This window comes from Chroicocephalus ridibundus, chromosome 6, assembly GCF_963924245.1.
Source record: "Chroicocephalus ridibundus chromosome 6, bChrRid1.1, whole genome shotgun sequence".
Classification (NCBI taxonomy): domain Eukaryota; kingdom Metazoa; phylum Chordata; class Aves; order Charadriiformes; family Laridae; genus Chroicocephalus; species Chroicocephalus ridibundus.
The window spans coordinates 69,695,409-69,718,243 of record NC_086289.1 but is presented as its reverse complement, the minus strand read 5'-3'; the positions used below and the strand labels follow the sequence as shown (position 1 = coordinate 69,718,243).

Genomic DNA, 22,835 nt, shown 5'->3' with positions numbered 1-22,835 from the left:
GGACCGATGGAGTGACATTTACATGTTCTATTGTTTGGGGTTTTTTTAAGAAAGATGCATTTAAACTTTAGAAATGCAGACTCTTCTCGTGCTTTTACATTGGGCAAGGCACATTAACCATGGTGGCAACAGACCACAAGATCCATGCAAAGTTGGGAACTGTAGGGTAAGGCAAAAAAAGTAGCAGCTAAACCCCAAGGAAACAGGTAACCTGAAGGGACCGAGTCCACGAGGAATTATGGATTCCCTGACGCACATAAAACAAGACCATGAGCGAATATAGAAAAAGGGAGGGTAAAACCCAAGTCTGGAAACAAAAAAGCTCACAGAAAATAAAAATGGAAAAGCTTTTATTATCTTAATTGGGAAAGCTTATGAGAAATGATGAAAAATGTTACCATGAATAACATCTGAATACCATATAAATTGGTAAAAATGTTCGATGGGTGACACCAATTATATTGAAGAGATACCATTTTCTTAATCAGAAATAGAAGAAAGCAAGCAAAACAGTGAATTTATGTTACAGATCTGAGCACTCAGACATTCTCATGCAGTTATAAATAGGCTGTTTAAATAGGGTAGTTTGTGGGACACGTAATTCCAGCTGACATGAAGAACTGTGGAAAAGCGAGAGGAAACATGTCTGCGCACTGCTTGTTAGAGTAACAGCTTGTGACTGCACTCAGAAACGATTCTCCTAAAGACCCAGTCTCCTCCTGTTACCGAGAGCACAGCGATGGATTTTTGACTATGACGGGGAGTGCCAGAGGTGATTACACATAATGGTAAGCAAATATTAATCCACTGTCACAATAAATTTAAGTGTAAAGAATGTGAGAAAGAGTATGAGATAATACCTAGTGCAGATGAAGCACGGCAAATATTTTTTCAAACATTATTTTTAAAAGTATGAAAAATAAAATACCCCGGAGCATCCTAATTTGTTTGGTTTTTTAAAAAATCATAGAAATCCTATATTTTAACTTCCTCTTGTGGGAAGACAAAGATCCTATTCTGGGCTGTGCCAACGCTGAACTGAGCAAATACTCCGTGATAAATAATCATTAGCTTCGGCATAACACTAGCATAGCTACATGGCTTTTGGTTGCCTTCACTCATGGGCCAAGTCCTGTGAGAATACGCCGTACTTCTAAATACAACACACAAACACTCCCAGAGACGTCGAGCACCTTGTACTATTGTTTAATACGTTAGCGAAGGTGTAACATCTTTCAGCCTCTACAGCTTACATTCGTGGGTGAATATCTGTTTTTCCCACCCCTCCATAGGAGCGAAACGCATGTCATTATGGATTTGTAGAACCTCTCGCCTAAATTTTGCCTGTGCTTACATACTGCCTATAGCAATGCAGCTTGCAGGTGCTGCTGTAATACCCAAACTGAATAAATAGGAGAATAATGGTATTAAGAATCAAGGACTTTCACTTCTGATTTACATCATATTTTAATCGTAGTCGTTTTCCTATGCAAATGCTACTGCTGGGAAGAGACTTGTGGGAAAACCCAGAAAAATTCATGCTATTAATTTTAGCTTTGTAGGCATTCCCAGCCATGAAAGTAATAAGGAAACGTATTTTGTTCATAAACCAATAACCATATGTGTACTTCTACATACATTTTTAAAACTTTCAGGAAAACGCAAAACTTACTATTATTTAGAAATGTGGAAAAGAAAACATGGGAGTTTTGTCTCAGAGGCAAGGAAAGCTGAGCTTGTAAGCTCGAATGGATGGCCTGGCGCTTAGCAAGCTGGCTGGTACGTCCTCTCTGGGGTCAGCTGTGGGACCAGGCGTGCTCCGCACGGGGAATGCTGGAAACGCGGGTTGTGGGACACCAGTCAAGAGATTTTGTGGAGCTGATCAAGCAGATGCCCTGAAGTAAAGCCAGAGGGTGAGGGTAAGAAACTGCTGCTAAGGAGAGCTGCTGGGGGCTGGAGCACGGCGTGGGTGGGGTGGGCAGAGCATCTTCTGCTCTGAGAGGGTGAAAGGAAAGGAAGGTATATGCTGAGATAGGGGGCTACAAGGGAAGGCACAGATTCTTTTTGTGGCTCTGAAAATTTACTAAGGACTGAAAATATAGCTTCACTTCTTTCTTCAAAGCCTCCGCTTTGGGTCTTTTCATATCTATTACAAAGCCTCCTTCAAACTTCTGTTTTCTTTCCCTGTAGCAGCTATTTGCAGTCTGTATGGCTAAGCTGATCCTTCTGCTTTACTTCACCACGCCACTAATTTTCAGGGAAATGAAAAGCAGAAACTGACAAATAAGTTCTTAATAATAATGGTCTTGACCTTATGAGGCGTAGAGTGTTTAAGATAAATTCAGCTGTATTACTTGGCTGAGTAAGGAGTGGGCAAAGTTACAGATGGGTATAACTTATCAGAGTTTAACCAGCACTTGATTTGAAAATTTACTGGAAGATATAACCTAAATTAGCACAGGGCTAACCTGTCTCCTGAAACTAAGCTAAACGCAAGCAGCAGGTAGCATTGGAGCCTGTTGTGCTGGGAGATTTCCCATGAGGCACGGCAGGCTTGAATTTAAACCTGTGCATTTCATGACTCTTCTAGAGAGTGGGAGTAAATGTCAGCTTGTTGAATTTCTAGCCTGATATTAAACCAGAGAACTCCTGCCCAAAACCAGGGACTTAATATAAGAGAGCCAGGGAGATCAGACATATGGGAAGAAAACACAAAATGACACCTTTCTGATATGAACAATTCACAACACGCTCTGAATGGGCGGTAGGAACCTGAGGAAGAATAGTGCTGAGAGCGTGACTCAGAGAAACCTAATCTGCAAAGTGGTTTAAAAAAATAATCCCAATACTACCCCCAAAGCCCTTGTTTGCAAAGGACGTGAGAGCAGCGAACAGAGAGAAAAACATTTTCTCTCTAGAGCATCAGCCTCAGCTGCTTCTCGATATAGCGGTGTTTTCTAGGCGTAACAAGATAAAAAATGACTTGTTTTGAGGGTGTCCTGAGAAGGCAGAGTTCAGAAAAAAGGGGCTTGAAAAACCCCTCAGAAAAGACAAAAGGAGATCAGTTGCTTCCTCTGCTTCTCTTCTTTGTATACAAGTCCAGAGCTGAGGCTGGAATCCGGATTTCTGGTACTGACAATGCACAACCATCGCCAAGTTACGTACCGCGTCCCCCTGGCCATTGAACAGAAGAAACTGAAAAAGTCGTATTTGAGCTTCTCTTTAATTACCAAGTACATCACGTATAGGAAGTGTTTGAAGGAGTAAAGAAATAGATTATATAGGTCTTTCCCAACTATATGCTCTTTTTTTTTTTTAACTGCTGAAATCAACTTTTATTTTCCTTATCAACAAGGCCCCTCCTGACTGTAATGACAACAAGAGAAACAGAAGAATCTTATAAAAGCACTTGGAAAGTTGCTTGCTGATTCATGCGACAACAATTGGTGCCTGAAATGGAGCTAATTAATATTCTCATTATGATAATCACCTTCAGCATTTCCCTTTATTTTTCCAGGCTCTTTCCTTCGCTATCTGTCTCTGAGATAAGAAAATTATTATCAGTGTATCAGCCCAGATACATTTCAGGGGAAGAATGGCAAGAATTAATTCTGGTCTATCTGAGGAGAGTACAATTAGGAAGCCTTCATGATGAGACTAAATCTCCAGATCATTGAATCAGATATCCTCAATTCAGACTGATCTGAAAACCTAATACTCCATTCGCTTTCCAAAACGCACTTAGAAATAATCACCACTGAGAGGGGGAGGAGGGAGGGAGATGGTACCTGTAAATGGTCTCAGACAAAGCAATCGTTTCATAATCATAGAAGCTTGTTTGCAGAGTTAAAGCTGAAATATATTTTTGCCTTCCTGTAAATATTAATTTTATTAGTATGGTGCAACACTTCTGACACCTTATGCTAAAATTCGTATCTTTTGGAAGTTATCTTTGACCTCTCATTTTTCACACTTATTTTCTGTGCTCCTTAGACCTATGATCTGATAGCTCTGAAAGAATGATTATAATAGATGATACTGCCTGATTTTCTTTCACTGGAAACTCATTTGGGTAGCATTATCCAAGCTTTGACACATCGATGGCATGTCATGTATTTTGTAAAGAATTCAGGGGGGCGAAAAAAAGCAACTTCAGATTTGATTAATGCTTTCCCCAAATACAAATGAGTGTTACTCTGACTTCCAACTTGTCTTTGGTTCTTGAAAATTGAATTAATTTTTTGTTCCCTGGCCTCTGGAGATCATGACTGTAATTAATGAATACAAAGCATTAAAACATCCCACTATCCAACATTTGGGAAGTGAGGGGAAAACAAGCAAAAAAAAAAACCCCAGCCAGACTTTTCACCTGTGTCAAGGAATGGGAGTGCAATTTCAAAGGAGATAGTTGTATCTTAGTGTCCTTTCCCTTCCCGGTCACTTCTTAACTTACCTTTGGAAAGAATGGCCATGGAATAATTCCATCTGTGGTGCTTGGAGTGTTCTTTAGGACCTTTTAAACACAAGTCATTTCTGGAGCCATGCTTAATTGATAACTCTCAAACTGATGGTTTAGTAGGCTAGAAATTAACCCGGAAGCAAGAGAAAGCTGGTGAAGGCATAGCAGATGAGTGTTTATTTTTTATATTGCATAGATTTACTTGAAGTCTGATCCTCTGAACTAAAGCTGGAGTGTTTCAGTAAGATCTGTCAGATGAGGGCTTGCTGCCATGAGATGCCACCAGAGCTGCCTGAATATCTGCTGAATAAAGTCCCAAGCCTGATATGTATTAAAATAAACCAAAACAACCCTCACACACGTTTGACTTAATAGACTCCAGTGAGAACTCATCACCGCACCACGGCCTTTCTTTTCTGCAAGTGACAGCCAGCTTTGTGCCTCCCATTCCTTGTATGGTTTCACAGTTTATGTCCTCTTGTTTAGCTTCAAGTTCCAGATTCAGGCAACCCCCAAAACGCCACAAGCAGCTCACAGGCCCTGCTGGGCTTCCTCAGGTGATTCCACTAAGGAACTTAAAAAATTTTCCTGGCTTTCAAGCAGCAAACCAGAAATGCACTCGTTCATTAGTTGCTGGTGAAACTGTCGGCTCCAAAACAGGGAGGAAAAAGAAAGAATCCACACAGCAAATGCTATGGCAAAACCTTCACGTGTGCTCTGCACGCTTGAATTCTAGAGGCAGAATTAAAGAAGTTTTGCTGTTATAAGACCGTGAGCCTATCTTCATCTTTGCCATTAGGATCTCCTTTCAATTAATCTGTTTGCCTGTTATAATCTTCAAGTTCGTAACAGAATTTAAAATGTTTTGAGGCATGAATAACCTTTTCTGCAACTGACAAGCTGTAGAAAAATTGTTAGAATGGTGTTTTTACGTAACCTAGCACAGGATTTATATCTATGATCAAATATGCCCATATGAAGTTTCCTTTCATCTCCCAACCCAAAGTCTGGATTATTTTAACAAGATGTTACCTCTTAAATTATGTAAGCAAGAGACTTCTTAAATAATGGGAAGTAGAGTCTTTTCGAGGATGCTATATTGCACGATGAAGGCTTTTCTATCATTTCATAAAACTGGTCACCAGTTTGCAGTTCAAAGAAGAAAATATATGATCTGGGTACTCAAAATGAGTGGAAGAAAACTTTATTGCCAAACTGACTGTTTTTTAATGATGTAAGCCTTTAGTAATCTTCTTCTTTTTTTTTTTTTCCTGTGTTTTTTTTAGTGAAACATTTGAATGACATGAACTTCAGGAATTTTTTTTTTTTACCTGTATAGACTAAAACTAGCACTAATTTTAGCACTATTCTTAACTGTACATGTACTAAAATACAATCTTAACAATACATTTATTCAAGGATAAAATTTTTAAAACAATGTGTAAATATCTAAGTAACTATTTAAGCAACTATTTAAGCAAATGTATTTACTATAGGACTGGCAAGAAAAAGGGGCAGAGGGAGTGGCTGGCCAAGCTCACATAGCCCGTTAAGTCCAAATGCAAATTTCACGCTTTATCTGTGGGTAAATGCTGCTTAAGGCAAATGTGCCATCCAAAGGGAATCTCCCTACGGTATGATGCGATGATTACGTCATTAAGGATCTCACTAACTAGCTGGTTTTGTTCCTGCTGCTGGGACAGCTCGTGGCTGGATTAAGCACCTGTCTAGATCTGCTTCGTGGTGTCGCAGTGGTGGGAAACCTGCCAGGATGCTCCGTGGTAAGTGTGTAATGGACGGGGAATAGAAGTGCTACATGTGCAATCCACCTAATTCACAGGGAATAGAATAGACAAGAGAAAAAGAAAAAAAAAAATCTTCTGAGGTGCTTCAAAACATAATAATGAAGTTGTTGAAGGACAAGTTTGGTGACAAGTTTCTGTACAACCGAGTCATAGCCTTCCACTCTGAACGTGACTTTCGTTCTTTGAATTTACTGAGAATGTGCGCTGAACTAAAGGAGTTATTCAGATCCTTAATAAAAGTAATTCCTTTTCTCTCTTTTTATTGTATGGATTATTTATCTGCTGTCATCAGTGTTGATGGGAAGTGGTCTAGTTTTTAAAAGACTTTTTGTTGCTCTGCCTATTTTTAATTAAATGTTCCCAAAGAAATTTTAAACTTAATTCATCTGGGCCTATATGAGGGAAAACACCCTATATTCTTCTTAACCTATATGTCACACCCTACAGTCTTCCCTTCCTCCCATGCATACAGCTTACTCCCGAGGGTAACTTGAATATGCTTTTATGTAGTTTTATCAGACTGTCCCATAACTGAGCACTCTGACTACAACATTTGAGCCTAGACCAAGTTAGCTTTAAGTCAAGTACTTGGAATAGCAATTTTCCAATATTACTTGTAGTAATTAGTAGCAGCTTTGGGCAGTAAAAGGTGAATATTGTAAGAGACACGTGGTGACTATTAGGAAAAAGAAAAACATATTTTTAAAGATACTTCTTTTCTTGCTGTGTTGGCTTTCCCCGAGGTATTTGTATGATCAAGCTGTCCTCTGAGAAATGCTTATGATAAGACTGAATCAGCCCAGAAAGCCTGGTTACAACTGAGCATTTTTGGAACTTTCATGGTATACAGTCTCACTAAGAAATTCACTAAATACAGTAAGATTTAACTTAAAAGGAGTCTAAGCTCATGAGAACAGAACAAAATAGGATTTAAGACTGTTAGTGTATAATCTACCACAGCAAGGGGGCAGATCCTAAGATTCTTACTCATGCAATTAACACAAGTGGAAAAAATCTCCCTCCATTCTTCATAGCTCAGCGCATGCACGTATATGACCATGGAAAAAAGAAAATTAAATTAAAATTCTGTAACCAGCCAATAAATCTTACATTAGCCTGGTGGGAACGATGACTCTGAGGCCTCAGAGAGCCAGAAAGAAAAAGCTTTAGCATTTTCTATCATTTCCTAACCCACTTATCTTCCAACCCTCGCTGAGTGTTTCAAAGCCCTTGGGACAACATTGAGAACTTCTCCTGGTTTAGAGAATCATTTTCATCCAATCAAGGAAGACAAATTACATGAATGTGATTATCCCAAATGACCAGCGAAGATCCCGTGTAGATCCAAAGTGCTGAACACTATCATGATCAATAAGCAAAACACATTGGAGAAAGCGAATATCACATAAGCCCAAATAACAAATTTAAAGGACTCAAGATCTGCTCATGAATATTTCATGAACTGAACATGAAGCTGAATTTGACAAATTATTATTTTTCCATTTCTGATAATAAGCGTTTTCATTTTAGGTTTCATGAGATTTTTTATCCCTGAACTGTAATAAAGTATTTTTGTATTAAGAAATTTTGTGGAATTAATTCATTCATAATTCATGAAGAAGAGAAAAAATTACTTGCCTTTGAGTTTCAGAAATAATTTCTGATTTCTTCTAGTAGATAATTTCTTAAAATCACCTCTCCGTATCACTGTATCTCTGTCTGGAAACGAAATATAATTGAAACATTGTTATCAAATACGTGATTATGGTGTGAGTGAAAAGAAACATCTTAAACTTCCATACTTTAAAAAATTCCTTTTAAATGTGCCTGATCTCAGCGTTGTCTTCTGCCCTGCTTGGAGTTCACAGAGCAGGGCCAAGATCTCTCTCCATTCCTACTTACTGCAACGTGTTAAATTGTTAAGTGCTGCTGCCCTTTTTGACCTTAATTTACCAATATTTGAATTCTGGCAGGATTGATCTCTGCTGAGAAATATATTTTCTTAGAAACTGGTGTCGTGTTAAGGATGTAACACTCATTCTATATGATTCAGCTTTCAGAAATTCCTGTTTCCTGAGCCTAATGGGAACCAGAATTCCATGGTGAGCCATGGATGGTGCTGCTGGATCGTCCTGTTGCTCTACTGCTTCTCAGGGTTGCGTCATAATCCTGTTTCTACTTTCCATAACTTCCTCCTGATGTTCTGACCCCCAAGAGGGGAAATCCTTTCCATGTGCTCTCCCCAAGCCAAGGATCCTTCTGTTGGATCTAGAAGACCGTGCCCATTGCACTCGCAGGATGTAACGCAGCCGAGTCCGTGGCAGCAAATGTTGTTCTTTCTGCATGCATGCAATTTAGTTTATTGCTGCCCCTTCTTTCTTCTGCAAACTCTATCATCAACTGCATGTTTTTTCTTTTCAAATCCCAAGATGTGTTTTTTTCTGCTGCTTTTATTATGGAGACCATCTTTCTTTCTCTCTTTTCTTTCCCCCCCCACTTTAAAAACCAAAAGGGAATATTGACTCCACCTGGCTATCTGTAACTTGGGAGGAAAGTTAGGTAAAACTGGCCTATGAAGTGTTTGCTTCCAACAACAGACTTGGTCACACTGTCACAGGCAAGATTACAGAGCAGTGATTTGTGTAAAGGGAGAAATACCTTCTACAGTGCTGCTTATGAGTGTCTTAAAACAAAAGCCATACACTTGAGGGCAATGAATAGTTGTTTTCATCTCAATTTTGTTTTATGCTGTTCCTTGATCTAACATGAAAATCATTACAATTTATGAGATAAGGCAGCAGACAAGACCCCAGGGAGTTCTTCGTTATGTAACGCTACATCCAATTCATTATTTTGTGACTCTTCCTCAAATAGCTTTCTGAAAGATCAAGTTAGTCAAAGCTACCATGGGTTTTTAGCTTTGCTAAAATCTACCGTATTACATGCTCCGTGAATTTCCACGGCTTTTGTTCGAGTCACTGACAGCACCTGTCATTTGCCTTTTTATGCCTGGAAAGCTGCTGGTGGCAGCATAATCAAAGATGCTGAGTAAAAATATATATCCCAGAGCAGTGGCCCATAAACAAAGGCTACTTATATTTTAGCATAGACTGTATGCGTCATAACCTGTAGTTTTGTGAGGGTTTTTTCTTGTATGTATCAACACTTTATTGCACAAGCAGGTATCTGGGTGAGTTGATAACAAAGGTTATGGTAGAAAATGGAACTAAAACTTTATGCTTCCTTTTTTTAATAGAAAGGAGGGGAAAATATTTGCTTCGCCAATTGAGTATTACAGCCAAAACAAGAGCTGACCATCTCTTTCAAGATGCTAGCAAAATGTTCATGTTCGAGGAATCATTACTTACACCCAAGTTCTCAGTAGTTGTAAAAGTGCCAAGATTAAGGGTGCAGTGTTTCCAGTACAGCAGAAAGTCACAACTCTCCCATCTACTTACCTTTTAATCTAGGAAAACAATTTTTTCCTCTCTGTTCCATAAAGAAAAATAAGCAGCATTATTTTTGACTATTTCATTCCTAAGCTTTGACTTTACTGTATATAGTTTTTACTTCTGCAACGGAACAGTCACAGAACAGAGACATCTTTGGATGATAAGAAACTTTTATTTCATTCGCACTCACTTCAGCCATGGCAAAGTTGTCCAGTGCAGCACTCACAGCACGTGTCTTGCAAAAGACGGGGCAGGGGGGTCGTCCTCTCCAGCCCTTCTCTCCAGGCAGCTGTGCAGAACAACAAAGCAGAGCAAACTTGTGCCCTACGCCCACCCTAAAATGGGTAAATGGCGCACTCCTTCAGAGGGCAGAGAATATTATCTTCAAGGTTTCCTAACGAGTTCCCCTCGCTGTAGGTCTATGAGTACCATATTTTGCAGGCTGGTGCAGAGCAAACCTTGCTGATGTGTGCGGGGAGCGCCTTGTACGTCTAGGGAGAAGCACTGGAGGAAGATCGAAAAGTGTTAGTAAAGTATGGCATTGGGCATTACCTACTGGTTACCCTTTAAAAGAAAAGCATGCCTTCGGAAGGGAAATATTCAGTGAATTCGATGGAAATGCTGAAGCAAAGGATTTGTCACGTTCTGGGTAGTCATGAGCAGCGAATGCTGGATTTGTTAGAGCCAAAAAAGCACGTTAAGTCACCTCTCATACATGGATTGTGTCACGAAATACTTTTAACTTCTTTTAGCTGAAAGAGAGTAATACACTTTTAAGAAAAGAATCTTTGATAATATAATGGCCTTGTGTACTGCAGCCTAGACCATGCAGTTTTGTGTACGTCTTCTGTGAAGAGCAGCCTCTATTAATTAAATATGTCACTCACTCTGAGGCTATGAATGTGGGTTTTTTTTCCACTCTCAGTTGTCACTAGATCTTTGGACAGGAATGTTCTTTGTGTCTTTATAACCAAAGTAGGTTTTATGACCAGATTTTGCTTGCAGATTTCTTCCTTCCATTCAAAGGATTATTTTTATTCTTGTGTCTGGCCAGGTGCAATTATGAGAGATGCACATGTGAAACCTCTGCAGAGTTCAGTGGGACTAATTTCCTCTTCCGTGGCTTTTGCAACTCGCCCAATCAAATTCTATAACAGGGATATAACTTTGTTGTGTTCTCCTTTGAGACTGGAAATGTATTACGGGCTATTTTTCAATTACATACTACAAGCTTTTTTTAAATTCAGCTGCATTAGAAGGTGTGAATGGAGGACAGCCCTGATCCTCAGGACATCAGAAGAAGAAGATGCTACCTCCTAGCAGTAGTAACATCATATGCTTTGAGTCAATAAACTACTATGGGTCTACATGTGTTTCAAACCCAATCTGGATTTCCACCCACTGAGGTACTGTACATTTTATTTATGGGTATATTTGCTTGGTTGTTTCAGAGATAGGGGAAAAAAAAGAAAAGAAAAGAAAAGAAAAGAAAAGAAAAGAAAAGAAAAGAAAAGAAAAGAAAAGAAAAGAAAAGAAAAGAAAAGAAAAGAAAAGAAAAGAAAAGAAAAGAAAAGAAAAGAAAAGAAAAGAAAAGAAAAGAAAAGAAAAGAAAAGAAAAGAAAAGAAAAGAAAAGAAAAGAAAAGAAAAGAAAAGAAAAAAGAAAAGAAAAGAATCGAATCTAGTATCCAAGGGATTCCTATATTCTGCCATTTGGGAAACAGGGTACTTCAGGAATGTAGAGCATAATCTTAACAGGGTATAAAGCAGTATTTTCCAGTCTATTCCAACACATTTTCATCCACGGGAGAACAGGTAACTGTTCACAGGAAATTCATAATTTGCATTAATTTTTTCCTATAGGATTTAAGAAGTTTAAAAATTCCTTTTAAAGCCTGTCCCATCAAATTCTAGCCTACTGGGGTGGGAGAAATCTCTGTACATCTCAATGGCATTCTCGGAGATGTTAATTTTTGCCACCTTATGCAGCAGCTAGAATCTGTGAATCTTTTGCAACATTCATAAGGGACCACAGACTATTTCTAGGAAAAAAAAAAAAAAAGGAAAAGTAGGTTAGACTTGAAAGTTGTACAATATTCACAAAGGCTCTGAAAGATGCAAGCACCTGCATATTTCTAAACTGGCAGGAGATATAAGGTTTTGTCCCGTTTAACAGAACTAGCTGGAAAATAACGTAGATTACACTAAATCTGAGTAAAAATATGAGTAAGAATGAAACACTTTAAAAATAAACATGAAAATTCATCAGTGTCTTGTTAAAAACAAAGCCAACAATATCCTTTATTCATAATCTCCTTAGACCTTTACTTTTTATTGGTTAGTGTTAGTTTTTAATTATCATATTTTCTGTAAAAAGGTGCACATAGAAATCTCAATAGGATAAGTTATGCTGCTTATAAGGACTGTCTCTAGGTTTTTGTCGTTATTGGGTTTGTTTTCTTTTCCCTAGGACAGAGAGAAGCCAAGAGAAAGAGCCAAACCCTAATTTTTTAAAATTAAGAAACAGTTCTGCTCAGGCTTTTCTGAGCCTTACCGTTCTTATTACAGCAAACACTTTCAAAGATAAACAGTGGGATGGCAGCATTGGTTAGGATTATCAGAAAAGCTTAAAGTTAGCCTAATTCTTCTTTTGACATAGTGAAAGGTTTATCAGTGGTGATGTTAGGGAAAAATTATCGTAGGAGGGTCGAGAGATTTTGAAAGATGCAACTTATGGCATGTTATTTAATGAATACATTCTTTTCTGTGCTAAATTTACCTCATCCCATGACAGGAATAATTAATTTGAAAACAAAATCATATGACAATGTTTTTCATGTCATTGGTTTAGCAATTTCAATCAAGATGATGTTGGGGGAAAACCAAATAAATGCAAACTGTGCATTTAAAAAAAAATTAGTCCATTGCTACCCCTGCATTTCTGTTTTCTTAATTTTGAAGCTAGGGACCCTCTATAGAGAAGGGTTAAATATGACAAAGAATAAAAAATAATGGTGAAGTTAATATAAAACAATTCTGACGGTTCTGCTTGAAAAAATGTCAATGTCTTTAAATATCCCTGGAACACTGTTGAACTGCAGGTCGTCATTCAAATATGCACTGACAGCATGCTAGAGGTGGTTTTTTTTTTTCCTTCCCCTCAAAGTGAACGTGGCTCCCATGTGCTCTCTGCCGAGGTGCACATGTTTTCCAATATCTACTTCTGAGGAGTGAGAAGAAACACAAATTTGCCCTGAGATAGTTCTTACGTCTTCAGAACAGTCAATAATTGATGAAAGACCTATGCTCAACTCGCAACGGGAGCATGATTGTTTGAAGCGTAGAAACACTTAGGTTTAAAATACTGGTCATATAAATGCAAAAAGACAGAGAGAGAAGTTAGTACAAGCTATCTGAGCCCCCCTGTAAAGGACAGGGTAGCCTGCAGGAACCAGAAGCCGCCAGCCAGCCCCAGATTTCCCACGCTGAAGAACTCTCCTGCCCTGGTGCAAGGCATGAGACATGTGAAGGTCTGGGTTAGGGACAGTAATGTGCTGCAAAGACATCCTTCGTATGAGGAGGAATTCCCTGATCATCCTTTGTAATGAGGCTGCTAATAATTCTTTGAATGACTAAGTCCTCCCTTAGATCGCGGACTCATTTAATCAAGTAACGCTCAAGTGAAAATGAACCCTAGAATAGGTCTCAGATTTATTCTGTTGCAGTGCAGAAGATGAATAGGTCCTACAGAAGCACGTGTGGTTTATATTCAAGGGATTATAAACCAGGTCTGAGAGGGAGAAAGTAAAATTTCATCCCATCGTGGTGAGAGGACCATGGCTCAAGGAAAGGGACACTGAGATTGCTAGGGGTGGTTGAGAGTCCACGGTAGTAGTTTCTTTTCAAGCAGAATGAAAAGGGCAAATTGTATCCCCTTGCAATGAGCGACTACAGTTATTTCCATTGTTTGGTGGAAGCTTCCACCTATTGATCAATAATGCCAGGTGGCTCCACCGAGTAGCAAGTACTCTTCTTGATGGAGTAATCCTTTCCTGGGTACCAGCCATCAGTAAGACCATTTTAAATGTGCCAGCTTCTGCCATAAGCTCCCTTAGGAATAAAAAAAAGAAAAAAAAAAATCTTTAAAACATAATGCTTAAAAAATAAGATCTTCACTCCTTAATTTGGCAGTTTGCAAAACATGGCATTTGTGAGAATCTGGCACAACAATTGTCAGAGCATCTCTACCAATACAAGAATGGAAAACAAGCTGCCTGGCAGCAGCGTGCACAGCTGTGTGTGCCCACTGCCTCCCGCTTCTTCCTACCATGCAGTGCTTTTTTTAGTCTGAACTGTTTGTGTGATTAGGGGAGGTGGGGGGGGGGGAATGTGCGATTAGAAATGTCTTGTAAAAAGAGAAAAGACCTTTAAATGCAGCATAATTCTTCACAAACTTGGCAGTTGCTTTAAAAAATAAACAATCAGCAACCTGCCATCTGGAAATAACATATTATAGTGTGGTACGCAGACACGGGTGGAAGGGTTAATACCACTTGAAGTATCTCTTCTGTGCTTCTTGTCACCCCCTCCTCAGTGGCAGCTGGGATAGCACGCAGAATTTACAGGTCATTTTTGTATTGTGGACAGCCTGCCATGAAACATAGCTTGTGTTCTAGGTAACAGGGAGGCTCTTGTGTATCAGGGTAGGGATTTTTTTTTTGTTAATAGCGCTGTTTAGGAAGCTCCTCAGACCCACCTGCTGGGGACAGGGGTAAAATTCAGAAAAACATCAGTAGGTGTAGAAGATAACTTGTAACAGAGCCCAATCCTCCTTGTGCTGCTAACGTGAGACAGAGCGTTTCCAGCTGGGACAGACTCAGGGCACAGAGCAAAATAATCTCATCCACGCTGTCCTGGGCAGCGGCATGGGCATACAGCCCAGCTAGTGCCATCGCATCGCAGTGCTGTCCGTGAACGCCAAAGGAATGAAATGTTTAAAAAATAATTGTTTCTGCGTGATAAATTATTAAGCCGTCCTCTTTCTACAGAATAGCTCCAAGGAGGCTAAACAACCCCTGAGGCATGTCCAGTCAGCCTCAATCCGTGACCATCCATGGTGGAAAGCAGAGGGAGGGCAGGGGACAGTGGGGCTTTTCTTTACGAGAAAGCTAGAAACGAAAAGTTCACTGGCAGGAACTGGAAATTCCTATTTGGTATGCTATAGTTTTGCTTTTGTTACTTTCATGCTCTAAAAATGATTCCTGCTCTTGCTCCACTTCCTTTTTCCTGCTCTACTTCATCTGAGGTCCCTGTCTGTGTCTTTAATGATCCTATCTTTTAAAAGGCATGAGGAACTTTTTAAATGTTCACCAGGGCATAAAGCTGCCTGGCTTTGGCTGGATTGATTCTTCTCCTGGGTTTGGCCCATGATTTCTGTCATTCTGCTGCGGTTTCACATCCTGGTTTTATTTTAAAAATCGGTGTTTAAAAGAGAGGTGAGCAGTCGTGGGGGTTGCCCATTGTAACCCTTGGTAGGCAGAAGAACTGGAGCCTTGGTCCATTTGCCACCAGATGGAAAGGCCACCAAATAACAGAGCAAGCAGTCAGCATCTCGGTCTGTTTTGGAGCAGCAGGAGCTTAGGTAGGAGCGGTAGGTTAAAGAATCATATAGAAAATCAGCAAATGCCTGCCAGGGGCTGAGCAGCAAGGGGCAGGAGAGCAACCAGGCCAATGGCACCAGGTGGTTGCCCAAGCAGGAGCTGGGTTTTGCTGTGACCATTTCCACATCGCCACAGGGGCTGCTCACAGCCTGGACCTCCCCGGGGGAGTTTAATGCTACTCAGCCCTGGTTTTGGGTTTTCTTTCTACATTGAGTGTCTGGAGAAGAGCAATAAATACCGTGAATGCACCACTTGCACCTTAATCTCCTTTCATCGTTCTTGCAAATTATGGTCAGGTTTCTTCAGAGGGTCTCAACTGCCAAATGGAATTTTTATTCGGCTTAACAATTTACCCATTTGCAGAGTGGCTTCGCCTGGGCCTCTAAGAATGTCATCACTGCGTTGCAGGTCTTTAAAAGGGAGAATAAATTGAAAGAAACACAACTGAAATAAGATTAGGTTGCTTATGGCAGCACAAGCAGTTTATACGCATTCCAATGCTAATTATAATGTTTCTTTTAATGTCATTTATTTGCATATCTTTTGGTGTATTATACAGCTTCCAAATTCTTAGCAGGCATTTGGAAACTATTATACATTATTACTTCCTTAAAATCATAACACTTAAATCAGGTCACCCAGCTGTTTAGCATCTGATAACAAGATTAGAGGGATTGATTGCACTCTCTGTAAGACTGCAAATACCTATTAATCTGGGAGACTTTGGAAGTTAATCAAAATGGTATTTTTCTTCTGAGAATGATATAAACAGTTGAAAATACATTCATAATTTGCAATGGGTATTTTAGGCTCTAAGGTACATTATTCTTTTTGAATACTAATCTTTTTAGCTCTTACTGTAACTATTATAACTTTGCATAGTAGATAGTTAATATTCCAGGTTTCTGCTATTTAGTATGTTGGAACTGTCCACGTTTTCGTTAATTCCATCGATCAAACTTAACTCTCCTCCACCTCTAAGAAGTAATTATAATTATTTTTATGACCATATATATGCTAATGAAAGAGCTATTTCATGACATTTTAATTAATTCTCAAAATGCTCATGGACTCAATGCTGACATTGTCTCAGAATGACTAGTGCAAAGAAAAAAGTCACATTATAAAGCTATGTCTAATTGGAATAAAGCAGGAAATATTGGCAAATACAATCAGAGCCATCTCTTTTTTGTAATGCATTTACCTTCAAATTCTCCTTTGTGTAGTTATAGACTTAATGTTCTTGCTTTCAAGGTAGCTTAAATCTACATTTTTTTGACACGCAGATACTTTAAAATCATTACTTTTCTACATCTTTTATCTCCTCGTTCATTTCTTTGTTTCTGAAATTCGTCGGTATGCTCTGGCTCCCATTCCCTGCCTTCACTATAGGAAAACAAGTGAGAAGGGTCTGAAAATGGCAAAACACTTTTATGTAAACAGAAAAAATATGTATTCAGCATTAGAACTGTGATTTTCAAAGGTGTCTTAAGCCATTTCAATGCCCAGAGCAGAAACTGCCAAAGTAATTTAGATGCATACTGGAAGTCAATAAAACATGTGTTTGAAAATCAATTGGATGTTTTTGAAAACAAAATGAGTGGGAAGAAAGCTTCCAAACTTTCGATTCAGCTTTAAAATTCTGTCTCGTTTCCTTCCTGAAAATCTCAGCCACAGGCATACGTTAAAATAAATGTTCTTTGATATTTTAGAATCATAACTGACCATCTGGTAATATGGGAGTCATTGATGGTGGTGTTATACAAGGTGATTTACTGAGGAGCTGAGCTTTTGAGGAACTGCAGAGAGGTGTTTGGGGAAGACGCTTCACGGTATTTGCAGATCTGTGGCCAGATAGAAATGCCTAAATGGATATGAATGAATAGGCTGCACCTTTGGTCATTTTTGGTCATTTTTTAATTGACCTCCCACAGGGCCTGACTCTGAAGCACTCTGGGAGGTGTCTGGAAACCGCTGCATCCCTCCCTTGGATCACACCACATGATGGCAACGGACCTGCTGATTTGAGCAAGTCCTTGGACTCAGGTTAAATTCAAACTCTTCAGATCTTTTTTCTTTTCCACTTCGGGCTGACCTCCCATTTTCTGCTCTGAGTTACTGCGGTCTCCCTCTGACCCATCAGTGTCTAAGGCAGCAGAGAAATTCCTGCTCTAAATCCAGGGAAACTTCAGAGAGTATAGGGACTTGACAAATAGTTGCTTTATAACGGCAAACAAGGTTGAACATTAAAGATATGAAATATGGGCCAGTTTTGGCAGAAGCAGTTTTAAAGTGAAGAATCTTGCAAAACTAACAATGTCATTTCTTCTTCTACTCATCATTAGTGATTTCTTTGTCAGCATATGTTGTGTTCATTGGCCCTCTCCTGTCCAAATGGCATTAAGGGCAAATGCATTGAGTTCAGCCATTTCTGGAGCGCTGTAGGTCTTGTTCTCATGCATAAAAAGCATCTAAAAAATGTTTTAAATCGTTATGGTTTGGAGGTTAGGAGACATCCATAAACATACGCCAGGGTTTGCAGATGCTTATTGCCCCGGGGCAGTCAGCAGGGGTTGAATTCTGGCCTTGCAGTGGTGGCACATGTGGTAGACCCTGTTTGGACGTGGACTCTGCGACTGTGCTGGGGTTGAGTCCCAAACGCGCAAGTCTCATTCTTTCCTGTGCAAATGTTGGCATATTTAAGCAGCTCTGTCTCATCACCCTTTTCAGCACTGATGACCCCTTCTGCAACTGCTTTGACATGTTCCAACTGTCTCAGAGCTGGTGACTGCCAGGCCAAAGGAGATACAGTAGCTGCTTTGTAGGATGAAACATCTTCACATCTCTAGGAGACTCAGATTTGATGTGCTTGTTTGCTTTGCTCGTGTCTGTGATATGAGGTTTACATGAGCTATTTTTGGTGTCACCTCAATGCAAGAAATATCAAGAACTTTACTTGGTTTTGTCTGAAGAAGAGCTGCAGGTTGGAGCACATCTTGGTTGCTTATGTCTCTCCTTTCTCTTCTGCTTAAATTCATTCCTATTCTCCTCCCCTACACACACTTTTTAACTGAGAGCAGCCCTTGAGCTTTTTCTATGTGCAGCTTCTTGGGTCAATGAAAAGATACGAGCAAATGCTGCCCACTTGCCTGAACACTGAAATGAGTTTCATAGTATTGGATCTTATTTTTTTGTCAATAATTAGTTCTAACCTAATGAAATTCCTGTAGGGATAATTATTTTAGAAGACCTAAAGTCTGTGCACAGATATATACCTTTATACCATATCTTAGATCTTTCTCTGAGGTATTCAGTATCTGTTGCTTCAGCCAAATACTGAAAAAAAGTAAAATAATAATAATAAAAAAATATTGGTGGAAGTTTACAGATTCTATGCACCAGAAGTTACGTTTTTTTTTTTAATTTAGCCACTTCAAAGTATTGAGGCAATCATGAGATATAATTAAATTTTGTGCTTTTTATGTACTTTCTAAGTTTTCTCAAATTCTTTCCAAAAGTGGTGAGAAACTCAGTTGGAAAGCAGTTGGGTTTGAAGCAGATATGTTAAAGAAGGAGTAGCAGATATGATTTTTTTTTTTAGGTACAGGGCTTTGGGAAGCACTGTGGACTTTCAAATTTGTAGAAGAGTGTCCAAGGCCATTGTGTGTCAACTTCACCATAGGACCTGGATGAAGATCTCTTGTACAAAAGCCTCTGCTCTCCTTTCCTGCCGAGGTTGAGAACAAAGAAAAAATTTCCTTTGATCCTGATGGCTTAAGGCCATCCAACACACAAGGAGGCTGGAGATCTTTCATGGTGCATGAAAGGTCCAGGAATTTTGCCTCGGTGGCACCACAAAGAGAAGCAGTGTCAGCAGGATAGTTTAGCCATGCTGCCCCTCACCAAACTGGCTTAAATGCTAATGTAAATAATATTTTTATTCTGGTTTGTACAGTGGCTGTGTTTTTCCTTTCTACTCATAAAACTTTACCTTTGTGTTTTCCAAGGACAATTAATGCTGTGAAGCTGAATATTTTACTTTTTGAATCACAGTGGGTATAAACACCGTTTTTTCTCGAGTTCTCAATAGCTGCTGCTTTTATTAAAAAGAACCAGAAAAAAAAATACCTTGCTTTTTTATTGACTGATACGTGAGTATTTTATGATGGCAGCAGAGAAAAAAATGAACAGCAGTTTTTCAGGTGAACATTTTGCGTGGGACTACCTTTCATCACGTAGTTTGTCTTTAAGCAGAAGACAAATTTCCCATACTTTGATCCAGAGCTGTGTCAAAACTGCTCAGCACTGCGAGCCCCCACATCAGCCATGCAGGTCAGACCAGTGCTATATGAGTGTAGGAAGGGGAAGTCAGTGGAAAAGCATCATCCTGAGAAGTAGGTTTTGCTTTTTCTCCACTGTGGAGATGATGGAGCCACAACTATAATGGGGCCTACAAGAAAGCTGGGGAGGGGCTGTTTGCAAGGGCATGTAGGAATAGGGTGAGGGGCAATGGTTTTAAACTAGAGCAGGGCAGGTTTAGACTAGACATTAGGAAGAAGTTCTTTACACCGAGGGTGGTGAGACACTGGCCCAGGTTGCCCAGAGAGGTGGTGGAGGCCCCATCCCTGGGGACATTCAAGGCCAGGCTGGATGAGGCTCTGAGCAACCTGATCTAGTTTAAGATGTCCCTGCTGACTGCAGGGGGGTTGGCTAGATGGCCTTTAGAGGTCCCTTCCAACCCAACACATTCTATGATTCTATGATTCCAACTGTTGCAACTCCACCTAAAACCTACAATCTTGTCCAACTTCACATCCTACCTGCCCATGCAGACCAGATGTCAGGACAATTCTGAGATCAGTTAAGAAATGACTGGTCATATACAACAGTTGTGTATAAATAGCTCTGTTCCTTTTTTTTAACAAAACCGATCTAAAATATGTTCTATTTAAAATGCCTTAATTTCTGGAAAATCTGTCATATTAAAAATGTAAACGAATGTTCTAATGGATGGAAACAAATTACTTCTAATGTACTATATGAAGTTCTGCTTCCTGAGAACTGAATTGCATGTAGGGGTGATTGAGACTTTGAAAAAAAGACAGTGATGTACAGATGATATTTAATGGCTTTGAATGGAAGATAAGTTTACAACTTGGAGAATTATGTAAATTTCTATCTAAATTTCATACTGCTGTGTAGTATAAAAAGCAGCGTATGTAAAACCACTTTGAAAACCTATTAGAAAATAGAAAGGTTAAGCAGGTACAATAAATAATATTAATGTGATAGTAGAGTAACCGATGGCAAAACTGCAGGGACGTGTATACGGTATTATAATTAAATTTCGGAGAATTGCAATGCAGGTAGCAAATGCTGTCATTGGACCCAGCGTGCCACAGAAAGCTGCTAAGACTCATAAACACACAACTGTTTATAATTGGAAAAAATCTGCCCATCTAAAACTAATTGTGCGTTCAAAACTTTGGGCAGTAAGCATGTAAGTAAATTGGTATTTTTCTGTCATACAGTGATTCCGCAGGCTGCTAAATGGTAAAAATGAAGTGTTGCTCTAGAAGGTGTCGCGGAGCTTAACTTCCTTTGAACCAGCCCTTGCTGTACTGTGTTATATTGGAGATGGGGCTTTAAACTTGAGTTCAGAGTTCCGTGCTCTGGCGGAAGCACACACAGGTATATATATCTATACGTCCTTTCACCCAACTCCACCCACCCCATCCCATGGTTTTACCACAGCAATCCCATGCAAGACAGTTAGTTAAATTAATAATTGTTTCCGGAGCTGAATTTCAGGGTGGAATGAAGTTACTCTTGGTTTCATTCCTGTGACCTGATCCTGCAGTGCCAGTGCATGAAGCAACATTCCTGTCTGAACTTGTGCCAGACCTCATTACTAAAATGCTTTTCTTTCTCTTTGCCTTCCCCTTTTCCCTGTAACGTTATGGGGAAAAAAGAAAATATTTTTCATTACCCTGTTTTCTAGATAGCTTCTTCTGTGTTGTTTTCCTCTTTTTCATAAAGGAAAAAACTTTGTCACGGAAATTATTTCAAGAAGGAGGGACTGTTTATATTCAGAAGGCAAGCTTTTTAAAAATAGCTTTTCTTGGCTGCTTATAAATCTTTATCATCACTAAACTCCAGCAGTCAAATAAGAACAGTTAAAACAGTTCAAGGAAAAAAAAAAGGCTCTCCAGCAACCTCAGTAGCTTTAACGATCTGGTAAAAGACCAAACAAATAGACATAATTATCATAAAAAAGCTATTACATAGCTCATCCCATCTGAATTGTTTATGGGAGAAAAATTAAAGTACTTAAAATCATCAGAGGTTTCCTTTGCTTTCAGATGCTATCCGTTCCCACTGAGATCATTGCAGCCATTAAGACTCTTACCCTGAGAAGGCCTCGGATAATGAAATCCATACTTCTCTCTTACTCGAGCAAAGTGTCTTAGTTCACTGATTTATTGTCCCTGCTTCAGTGCCTGATGACACCAATACCGGAGTGCACGTGTCTGAGTTGTAGGTGAACCTCTGTCCATCTCCAGCTATTCCTCACCACCATGCCCGCCTCTCTTAAAGTCTGTGGTAATAAAGCAGTTTGGACTACTTAAAGTAGTAGCCTCTGGCATCTCCCCATTTTCAATGTCAAAAAAAATAGTCCTAGGTGAAAAAAAAAAAAACAGTTTATGAGTTTTTAGAGTTTATAATGTCTTTTCTGTTTTATTTTAGGTTCATCTGTTTCAGAAGACCAAATTTGATGTGGATTTTTCATCTGGGCACGGCAATCTGGGTTACAGGAGGCATCACGGTTATAAGGGACAGTGAAGCTCGAAGATCTCTTCAAACAAGAGCAAAGTCACTGGGCTGTAGGTCTGTGCCAGCCTCCGGATCTGACCCTACGGCTAGTGGGGCAAGCGAGGGACGTGCCCACCCACTGCGAAGGGCCGGGCTTGTCTGCAAGCACGTGCTACTGGGACGCGTTTCTCCCAGTTCAACGCTCTGCTGCTCGAAGCAAGGCTTTGCTGTTGTAGCCTGTGCCGCAATGTGTAAAGTAGCTAAGGCTTTTCCCCCTAACTGTGCCCCATAAGTATTTCTGTACTATCGGTAAGGAGCAAAATAGCTCTTCAAATGTCCACTTGTACACTAATACACGCTTCCACCCAATTTCCATTTCTCTAGTACTTACACGTATGTAGAAGACTGAACTCGTAGGGCAGAGGAGACTTACAATGATTCAATATTTTTTTCTTTTTTAATGGTTTTGGCAAATGTTTTGAGGTTTGTTTCTTCTGTTTGTGTTTTGGGTTTGTTGGTTGGTTGTTGTTTGGTTTTTTTATATAAACCTTTGGCAAGCCTCTAAAGCAAAGAACTTTGTACTTGATCTTTATTCATGCTGCATGTATGCTGTCACAGACAGATGCTTTCACACGATTTTAAGGACAG

The 22,835-nt window shown here is 39.6% G+C and overlaps 1 long non-coding RNA gene across 1 annotated transcript; it reads left to right on the top strand.

Annotated features, from left to right (window-relative positions):
- Positions 1–620: 620 nt before the first annotated feature.
- LOC134516783 (uncharacterized) lies at positions 621–22,520 on the top strand. Its single transcript, XR_010071436.1, has 3 exons — positions 621–788; positions 17,309–17,420; positions 22,122–22,520. It is a non-coding gene; the product is annotated as an uncharacterized LOC134516783 (long non-coding RNA).
- Positions 22,521–22,835: the final 315 nt, after the last annotated feature.